Below are 9,871 nucleotides of genomic sequence, written 5' to 3'. Positions count from 1 at the left end.
GATGTGGGAGAAATGAATAAATCCCTTCTCCTTAAATGGAAGTGGAGAATTTTAAAGGAGGACAAGGCAATATAGAGTAGATTTTTTACTTTTGAGATATCATAACCCGAAGATAAAAGTCCTAGCCTCTAGCAAGGATCTTCTAAATCGAGATGATTCTAGATGGTGGAGAGACATCGTTCTTAATGATTTCAAAGAGGATGATTTGGGTGAAGGGTTCACCGATTGGGTTAGTTGTGAGTTCAAGAACGGTAATAACATTCTTTTTTGGCATAGTTGTTGGTTGGCCGATCAACCGTTCCGTGTTTCTTTTCCGCATTTGTTTGATCGTACAACCAATAAACTTTGTATGGTGAGTGACCTCATTTCTTGGAACAATGGCGTCATTATATAGAACTTGGAAGCCATCTTTGGTGCGGATGTCTCGAATTCTTCGGTCCCAAATGCTTTTACCATCATCCCCCCGTTACGGGCATGGTTATTGGTGAAGAACTTAGGGATTTAAAAGCGCTTCTTCAAGGGGTAGTGTCGGATAACTTTGCAAAGAACGAATTTCATTGGAATCTCACCTCAAACGGAGAATTCACGGTGTCTATATTTCACAATTGGTGTCTAATGCAAAGGAGCTAGCTTGGTCAACTCCCACTATCAAGATGTTGGATATTATTTGGAAGACTATCATCCCGGCAAAGATCAAGATTTTTACTTGGAGATTCTTCATCAATAGACTTCCGCTAAAAGTACAACTTGTCAATAGAGGTGTGTCTAATCTCACTTCCATAGATTGCATTTTTTGCTCTAACCATCCGGAATCTTTGGATCATCTTTTCTACCATTGCCATGTCACAAAGGCGGTTTGGAATAGAATTTACACGTGGTTGGGCAATGATGTTAAGATTTCTTTAGAGGAATTCAAGAGCTTTGGAAGCATTCAAGAAAAGGTGAAAAACACCAACATTAAAGCTATTCTAAACACAATATGGATAGCTTTAATTTGGTGTATTTGGAAGATGAGAAATACAATTATTTTTGATAACGGTATTTTTAGTTATGATGAGGTGATATCAAACATCATGTTTTTTTCTTGGAGATGGATTTGTAATAGGGAACCTCATAGTAGGATTTTTTTTATGATTGATATAAATTACCATTACTTTGTAACAAAACTTCCTAATGTGTTCTTGATGTAAGGGTTGCACCCCTAGTGCGATGCGATATCTTATATTCAGTTGCTTATTAAAAAAAAAATATTGGTTCTAAAACCAGTTCATAATATAAAACCGACTATAAAACCATTTCTTATTATAAAACTGGTTTATAAATAAAAAATAGTTTTAAACAAATTTTAAATTGAATTAAAACTTATTTAATGAATAACTGATTTTTTATCACCACCTCCTACGTGGTTTTCACACCATTAATTTTTCTACAATACTATTACTAGTTATACTTTGTTAAATATTATAGTCAAGAAATTCACACACTTTTCATTCTAATTCATACTTGACATTAATATTAACTATTCTCATTATTCTTTTAGTCATTGTAAGAATTTTGTATGCAATAATACACTATTATGTTGATTTGGTTGATACGGACATTTTTGTTTTAGGAATGAGGTTTAGAATATTAATAACATGGTGTAGAATATTAAAATTTTAGTTTGGAGGTGTTATATTTCCGGTGATATTACTCACTCCAATTATAGTTTTTACGATTTTAGTAAAGACCCTTTGTCTTTTATGTCGTAATCATAATTGGTTTGTAATCTCGTTTTGTGTTGGTTGTTGACCGTGTCTTGTTGTGTATAAAGGTTGGAGAACTCTTAGTTTGGAAAATACTTATACGGACACAACCATAACACATGGATTTACACACAACCAATCACATTTTTTTATTAATTAAAAAATTAAAATAAAATTGTCTCTCTTCACCATTAAACAAACCACCCATGATGGCAATTAAAAACGAAATTAAATTTTAAATAATTTTCAATTTTCTCATTTTTTATTGGTTGTTCCTAAAAATATAAATTTAGATTCGTATTCACACTACAAGAAAATAACAAATTAGCTACCAAATATTTGCTACTGTTATTGATTCAAGGTAGTTTCTAGCTACTTAGATGCAGTTCTACTTCAAATAAAACTTTCGTAGCAAAACTTAACTATTATTGTTGGAATTGAATATACAACCAGCCTAAATAAATAAATAACAAAAACTTCAATGAGTTAGTGCTTCACTCGCCAATAGTTTTATTTACAATTAAAAGTAACCTCGAAAATAAATTAAGAACAAAACCATAAAATCATTTTAGTAAAAATAAAAATAAAAATATGTAGTATAAATCCAAATAAAAGTTATAATTTATTTTCAATATTTGTTTTCTTAATTGCTTTATCTCTCTCCTCGTTGTTTTGATCAGAAGCCACCGGATCTACCTTGCAACTCATCGAACCACCGTTTCAAAACCTAAAGAAAATCGCTTTCCCTCATAATCAATTTAGCTTACTAGCTCTCGCTCTCTGATTCACACATCTCTCTGATCTCCCCTAATCCTTGTATTTTCTTTAATCTATTCCACCACTCTTCAATATTTTTACTTATTCTAAAGAATCGATAGTGTGTCTAACACTATAATTGATTTGGATGTGATTTTTAGGGTTCTTGTTTTTGCGGTGTCTCTAAAGGCAATCTCCATAATAGCAAGTGAAGCAATGTTGCCAATGATGGCGTGGGTGTAAAATCTCTAATTTATATATTTCTCAGTTTGTTTTCATTTGTTATATTGATCGATTTCCGTTGTTTAATCTTTGACTGATAGAAACTATAAATTTTTAATGCAGAAAATGAGAGAATCATATATAGAAAAGGTTATTTACATGGAAGCATTGGAGCTGATAAAAGGTAAATGAATCAATTTTATGTTGCAAGTTATTTCCAACATCATCGAGTCTATGTAGGGTTGTTAATCACCTCTTCAATTTTGTGTTTGAAATTTGAACTATCTATTTTAACATTTCAGAGCATTGTGGAAGTTTCCATTCATGTGTCGACATCAATAAGTCAGAAAGTTGTTGCAGTTCCTGTGGTTTTTATGTTGCTTACAAATTGTGCTAAGCTTGTATTGTATAACCATATTTCATTACCTATATATCCCTGACACTTCACTGTAGTGTTCGACATAGCTGCAATGTTTCAGTATCAGAGTCATTTTCGGTGTCCATGTTTTCTAAGTTACCACTACTCGGACTTATAACTGTGAATGCGGATTACTTTGCAGACAGTTTGGAATTGGAGAGTATAGTAATCAGAGAAACTGTGATTCTTGAACCAGATTACACGATTCCAGTTGAGTTTTTATCGTACTTCCTTGTATGAGAAGATTCTTAAATGTCCTAAATTATTGATAACATAAAATTGTTCTATCAGGTAAAGCTGGTGGGATATGAAGTTTATTCATATTGAGTTGCTTATTTATATTTTGTTCAATGTGTTGTATGAGATGTACGATATGAAGTTTATTCATATTGAGTTGCTTATTTATATTTTGACTTATATAGTAGGATATGTGGTTGCATGATTGCAAAGATTGTTGGAATAGCTACTAAGTTAGCTGCAAGAGTATAGATGACAAGGTACACGTGACTTTTTTCTTCTTTTGGTGCATTTAATTTTGAACTTTAGTTAAATCATTGCTGAATTTGGAAGTTTGTTGGCAGTAACTGCTCATGCAATTGGTTCTCATGGATACAATTTTGGACGTAGCAAATTGTTTATGATGTATAAGTTTGAGCAAAAGCTACTTTTTGTTTGAATTCAAATATTAGATCATATAGGTTGGATTTTTTCCCTCTAGCTTGGAGACAAGTTTATTGCATAGTAGTATAAACTATAAAGTTATAATATGCTATAACTTTACTTGGTAATATAGAGAAAAACAAACTTTTTGTCATGTCTTGAATTTGTAGTTTCACATGGCCAAGTGCGAGAATAATAATATGTATAGAGGGACTAAAATTGGAGAAATACTTAGTTAACACTTTCTTTATTATGAGAAATATTTGTGGATAGTGTCATATTTAGTTTTGAATATCCGAATGCAACTTCGGTAGTTTAACATCAGTTCTGTTGCAGCAGGGTAAATCAAGTCTCAAACTTTTTTTAATCCTATATCTAGTTTTCCTAACTCATTAACTCACAAGTCAAAGACTTGGAATGAAATTTCAAAACTCTAAAGGAGCCTATGATGGCTGCAATTATTTAATAGCTATTAGTTATGGTATAAAAATCATCTGAAAATGTAAAATTCGTTGGTGAAAATTACTTGCAAGGATGATGAAAACCTAACACCACCCTTAAGGAGTGTTTTTAATGAGTAAAAAAACATAGTTATATGCATACCATGTCTTTGCAAAAGGTGCATAAAATGGAAGTGAAAAACTTGAAAGCTCATATCATTTCACTTGGGGACATTACAATAGAACTTCTAACAGTGTAGAACTTATGTCCTATTAAAGGACTGGTTTATAGGAAGTTGAATCTAGAGAAAAAGATAAACATTTGGCATGTTACAGAGTTCCGATTGAGTTGATAAATAAGTGCATACAATTTTTATGTAGGACCACTATATAGTTTTTGTCAAAGTTTATTGCATAATTAGTTGTCAACTATCATATTGATATGTATCATGCAAACTTGTTGCAGGAACTTAGTGAACATTTATCTGTCAGCACTTCTACATCCGTGATCATTGACAAGAGTTCTGATGGGGACTTTTTATGCATTGATTTCATTTTCAGGTAGAAGATTTTGATCTTTATTTGAATATGTATTGTGATGATTCATGAAATCGGCATGACCATGATTGACATGGCGACAATTTTGTTTCTCATATTTCATCCACCCTTTACCATCACAATGAAATCGCTTTGATTTTATCGCTTTTTCATCGTCTCTCCTTTTTTTCCTTATCTTTTTGTTATGCTTTTGTGAAAAATTGATTATCTTTTGATTGTTATTAGCTTAGAATTTTATCAGAGTTCTGATCTTGAATTTGTATGTTTATGTACGTGTATGTGATGAATTTGTTATGGTGGATTTTTGATTTGTATGTTGAATATTTGATTTCCAGGCTTGAGCATGTTTGGCGGGTGATAGTGCTGCTTTTCACAGGACATCTTCATTTGGAGACGATGTAGTGATTGTAGCGTGAGTTTAGCTATTACTTGGTCTTATTTATATTTTCCCATTAAATATGTTTTTTTTAATTTGATAATTGATATAGGTGGTGTGTGAAAAAGCTTATTTGAGATTAGGTCATGATATAAGCACTTATGTAAGTGATGGGATTTGGAAGAGCTTATAAAATAAGCTGTAATACTAATAGGCCAGAACAATATTTTTGGCTTATGTAAGTGACTGGATTTGGAAGAGCTCCATAGACTAGCTATAAAAACAATTTATGTTATATAGAGGTTATCCGGAAATTCTCTTCATTTTCTCTTCAATTATACATACCCCTTATATATAAAACATTTATATGATAGAGGTTTATTATCTAAATGTCTTGTTGGCTTCGACTCTGAGTTAGAAGCAATGTGTTTGAGGGATCTCTTAATTTTTATCTTAAAGGGTAGTTATGTTATGTGCTTGCGGTGCAAGACACTCATCCTGATGATCTCCTAGCTCCTGTTTTGAAGGTTTTGTTGTTTCTAATTTCTAATTATTTTGTTACTTTGGTTCATAATTTGGTTGATGTACATCCATCTGCGTGAACGTGATGACGATGTTTCATATAGATAATTTGTGTAACTGAACATGATCAATGATTGTGATAAATTATTTACATGTTATGTTTTGTTTTTGCCATCCAGAAACCGTGCTTGTTAGGACAGTTAACAGGCAATGTTCATCTGGGCTCCAAGCTGTTGTTGATGTAGCTGCTGCTACAAGGGCTGGATTTTATGACATTGGTAAAGGGTGGATCAATTTTTTTTGTAATTCTTGACATGGCGACATGATCTATCGGTTGTTTCTTCCTGTTGGCTTTATTTTATCTTGTTTGTGCTCCAAGCTTTAATGTCAAAGTGCATGATGGTCTCTGATCATAACTCTAGCTTTTGAAGCATTAGGATGGTGAACATACTCTTCTTAGAATATTCTTTGAGATGAGAATAAATATGTATCTTAGAATTGATTAATATTATTGGTTTAGGCCAAACAATGATTAATTATATTATAAACTTTTTTTTGGTTATTTCAATGATGAATGAATTAGTCTAATTTAGCTTGAGATTTACTATGAAAATTTTGCAGTGATATTGTAGCTATTTTAATTGGAAAGATTAATATAAAACTATTAATTTGCTACGTTTTAACTGGTATTTAGCGGCGAAATGTAAAATTTTAGTTTGAACTTTGCTACGAAAATTTAGTCTAGATAATTAGCCACTCAATCCAAGCTACGGCATACACAGTAGTTATTCAACAACTAAGCTCTAGCTAAATCTGTTTAATAGAGATTAACTACTATTTAGCTACGATTTTGGTCGTAGCTAATCACAGATTTTCTTGTAGTGTCATACAAGTATTTCTCCCCTTAGTTCTCCCTTTTTAATGTAATTTTTGCTTAAAAAAAACTATTATGTTCATTTGTAGTAAAAAAAAAAAATACTAGTACTGCTTATTTATAATGATAAATACAATAATAACTCAGACTTAGAATAACCATCTTATAAGATGTGCACTATGCACTTCACTAAATGTTGAAAAATAAATAATTCTATTAAATATTTTATCATCAAAAAAATAAAAGTTACATTATTCTTGAACCAATTGGATCACTTTGGTAGTTAACTAATAACTATAGCTAAGGGGTCACATTAAGCAATCACACCTATTGCATCACTTTGGTAGTTAACTTTAATCCTATAGTTATCTCAATTAATGCATAAATATGTTGTCATGCAATAATATACATATTTTGTTATTTTACCTTTCATATCATGAGAAGTTAAAAAGTAAAGGAAATTTAGTATTTAAAAAAGAGTTCTTATGATTGAAATGTTTTTTAAGTGACAAAGATAATATTTTGATGTACTTAAGAGACATTTAAAAATGATTCTAATTTTAGAAATGAGTTTTTACAATTCCATAAGAGCTAACGGATATTTAATTGATGTAAGGAGATAGTAGACTTATAAATTATGGTGATAACCTAATTTTTACATGCAAAAGGGAAGAAATATGATTAAATCTGTCAAGGTTGTTTGTATAATGATTGTCTTTTCTTCCATATTAGTTTTTTCAATGAATGTGAAGAGTAAGTCTTTTTTCCATTTTCAACTTTTCTTATTAACTTTGTACTCAATATTTATCCCATTTTCATCACTCTTTTAATCTCCTTTTTTATTATAGCAAACTGGAAATGTGTAGTTACAGATGATTGTCCAACAAATCTGTGCGGGGTTGGTATGGTGGTGAAGTGTAAGTATAGATATTGTAGATGTATGACAGTGTGGGTTCCAGAAAAGTTTGTAACCACTTGATTGTATATTTAGGAATACAAAGGTAATTTACTAGAATGTTTAATGAACTGTCATTTAGTTATTGTGTTGACACACACTATATTTTGATTTAAATTTTCTTTCTTTCTTTCTTTCTTTCTTTCTTTCTTTCTGATTTTAAGAATCTTATAGTTATGGCTTTGTAGTTTAAGATGATGGTAATAAAATAAAATAAGATTCAAAATAATAGTATTTAGATTATCTTTGGTTCCATTAATTTTAGAGATATCACCAATATCACCATGACCTTCAATTCATGAATATTATATTTTCTTTTCGACCATACTCCATCTTATAAAAATATCTTTAATATTTAAGTTGAGAAACAATTTTAATCTAATTTCTAGTTACACTTCAATTTATGTTCCTCTAATGTTTTAGTCACTGTAACAACCTTATATCTTTGTTTACTTTTAAAAATATGGAAAACTAGAATAGTACTATGATACAAGTGTGAGTTGTGGAAGTTCTACATTATTTGAAAAAGTGGAGGTAAAATATTTTATAAATGAGAGAACCTATATATCCATTATCTTAAGGTTTTGGGTGGTTATGCGATGTCTCTCTCATTTGTGTGTTGTGCTTGACCTAATATGGATGCTCCTCATTGATGACCCAACAATGATATCAAAGCTTAGTTCAACGATGACTCCTTGTATCGAAAGTCTTCGTGACAAGGGTGTTCACGCAGCGTGTTTTGTTGAGCCATCCAACGGCGGTGCAAGTAGATATGGATGAAAAAAAGCTTATATTTGAGAGTGAGAGAGAGAGAGAGAGAGAGAGAGAGAGAGAGAGGAGAGAGAGAATACTCATAAAAATGGATGGAGGTGAGTACGAGTCCCACATTGGATGGAAAAACATATGTTAAACACTTTCTAAGTGAGAATACCCATAAACCTAAAGCCTTAAGGTTTTAGGTTAATATGTGGCGTCTGTCACACTTGTGTGGTTGTTCCTTAAGCCCAATGTGATGATCCTCATACCCCCTCATGACTTAACAGTGGTATCACGAGCCGTTGGTTCGAGTGAAGGACCGACTCACTTGTATCGAAAATACCACATGGTGGTGGGTAGGAGGTGTCCCCTATTGAAAAATGTCAACATCAGTACAAGTGTGTGTGCATGAACGAGCTTTCGTTTGAGAGAGATCATTGTGGATAGACTCACATTTGAGGGGGAGTGTTGTGCATAACAAGTGTGAGTTGGGAATGTTTAGAAACAAAGTGTGGGGAAGTTCCACATTGATTAGAAAAATGAAGACTTTAATATTTACAAGTGATAGAATCCACACACCTATCACCTTAAAATTTTAGGTGAATATATAATGTCTCTCTCACTTGTAATATAACAAGAAGTCGTGATAAATCCCTCTGTACAAAGAATATCATCAGTAGGAAGAGTATTTTGAACAAGATTTTAAAAACATAAAAGACCCGGGAAAGATTACATCACTATTACAAATAATAAATTTCATAACAAAACTTTCATCTCAGCCAATTAAGAGCCAAAGGCAAATGTCATTGAACACACCGTTTTTTAATTTAAAATGAAATATTTTCTATCGGTTTTTAAGTTAATTGATATGAAATGTAGCTTAGGGTTTGAGGTTCGATTCTCAACACCTCCACTTTTGAGTTTTATTTAGTACTGAAAGAAAGCCCTTATTTTACTTAATTTTTTAATTATAAAATAAATAAATTATTCTCTCGGGTTTTTAACCAACTGACATGAAATGTTACTCATTATTTTATTTAATTAAAATAGAGCTCAACTTTTACCTCGATGTTCGCTACCAACCGAGATGTAAACTCCAAACAATATTATATTCCGACATCAGAATGTTAAGTCTCATTCATATAAACTTTTAATGCCCTAGCGAACGAACGAAAGCCCCATTCTTCATCTTCTTCACCTAACAAACCGAAACACCATTTTTCATCTTCTCTAAGTTGAACGAAGTAAACAAAGTAGGAAGGAAACTTGAATAAGGAAACTCGAACCTCAAACCAACATATTTTTTTGACCCTTTCATCACATTTCCAGTATGAAAAACTTTCTCTATGACTAGGGGTGATCAAAACCAAACCAACCCAATAGAAAACCGTAAACCAAACCAAACCAAACCGAAACCGCAAAAAACCGCATTTGGTTCAGATTAGTTTGGGTCATCTTTTAACAAAACCACACGGTTCGGTTTGGTTTGCATTATGTTACAACCTAATTTTTACTTAACTCACATCCAACCCAAACTTAAATTTATAATACCTTAACCTTATGATTACGAACAATTTTCTCATCCTTAC

At 31.7% G+C, this 9,871-nt stretch overlaps 2 long non-coding RNA genes across 7 annotated transcripts; both read left to right on the top strand.

Moving 5' to 3' along the window:
- Positions 1-2,258: 2,258 nt before the first annotated feature.
- On the top strand, positions 2,259-6,189 carry LOC131647397 (uncharacterized). Of its 6 annotated transcripts, none has more exons than XR_009297817.1 (8): positions 2,259-2,561; positions 2,663-2,734; positions 2,847-2,907; positions 3,284-3,351; positions 3,564-3,638; positions 4,708-4,802; positions 5,135-5,211; positions 5,877-6,189. It is a non-coding gene; the product is annotated as an uncharacterized LOC131647397 (long non-coding RNA). The 6 variants fall into 6 exon arrangements; XR_009297816.1 differs by having other exon boundaries at positions 2,663-2,740; XR_009297813.1 differs by having other exon boundaries at positions 2,663-2,740; positions 2,847-3,351.
- A 935-nt stretch (positions 6,190-7,124) lies between these two features.
- Positions 7,125-7,643, top strand: LOC131647396 (uncharacterized). Its single transcript, XR_009297811.1, has 2 exons — positions 7,125-7,324; positions 7,420-7,643. It is a non-coding gene; the product is annotated as an uncharacterized LOC131647396 (long non-coding RNA).
- The last annotated feature ends 2,228 nt before the right edge of the window (positions 7,644-9,871 follow it).

This window comes from Vicia villosa, linkage group LG2, assembly GCF_029867415.1.
Source record: "Vicia villosa cultivar HV-30 ecotype Madison, WI linkage group LG2, Vvil1.0, whole genome shotgun sequence".
NCBI lineage: Eukaryota > Viridiplantae > Streptophyta > Magnoliopsida > Fabales > Fabaceae > Vicia > Vicia villosa.
Note: the sequence above shows the minus strand (reverse complement) of the source record. Positions and strands in the feature narration are given on the sequence as shown.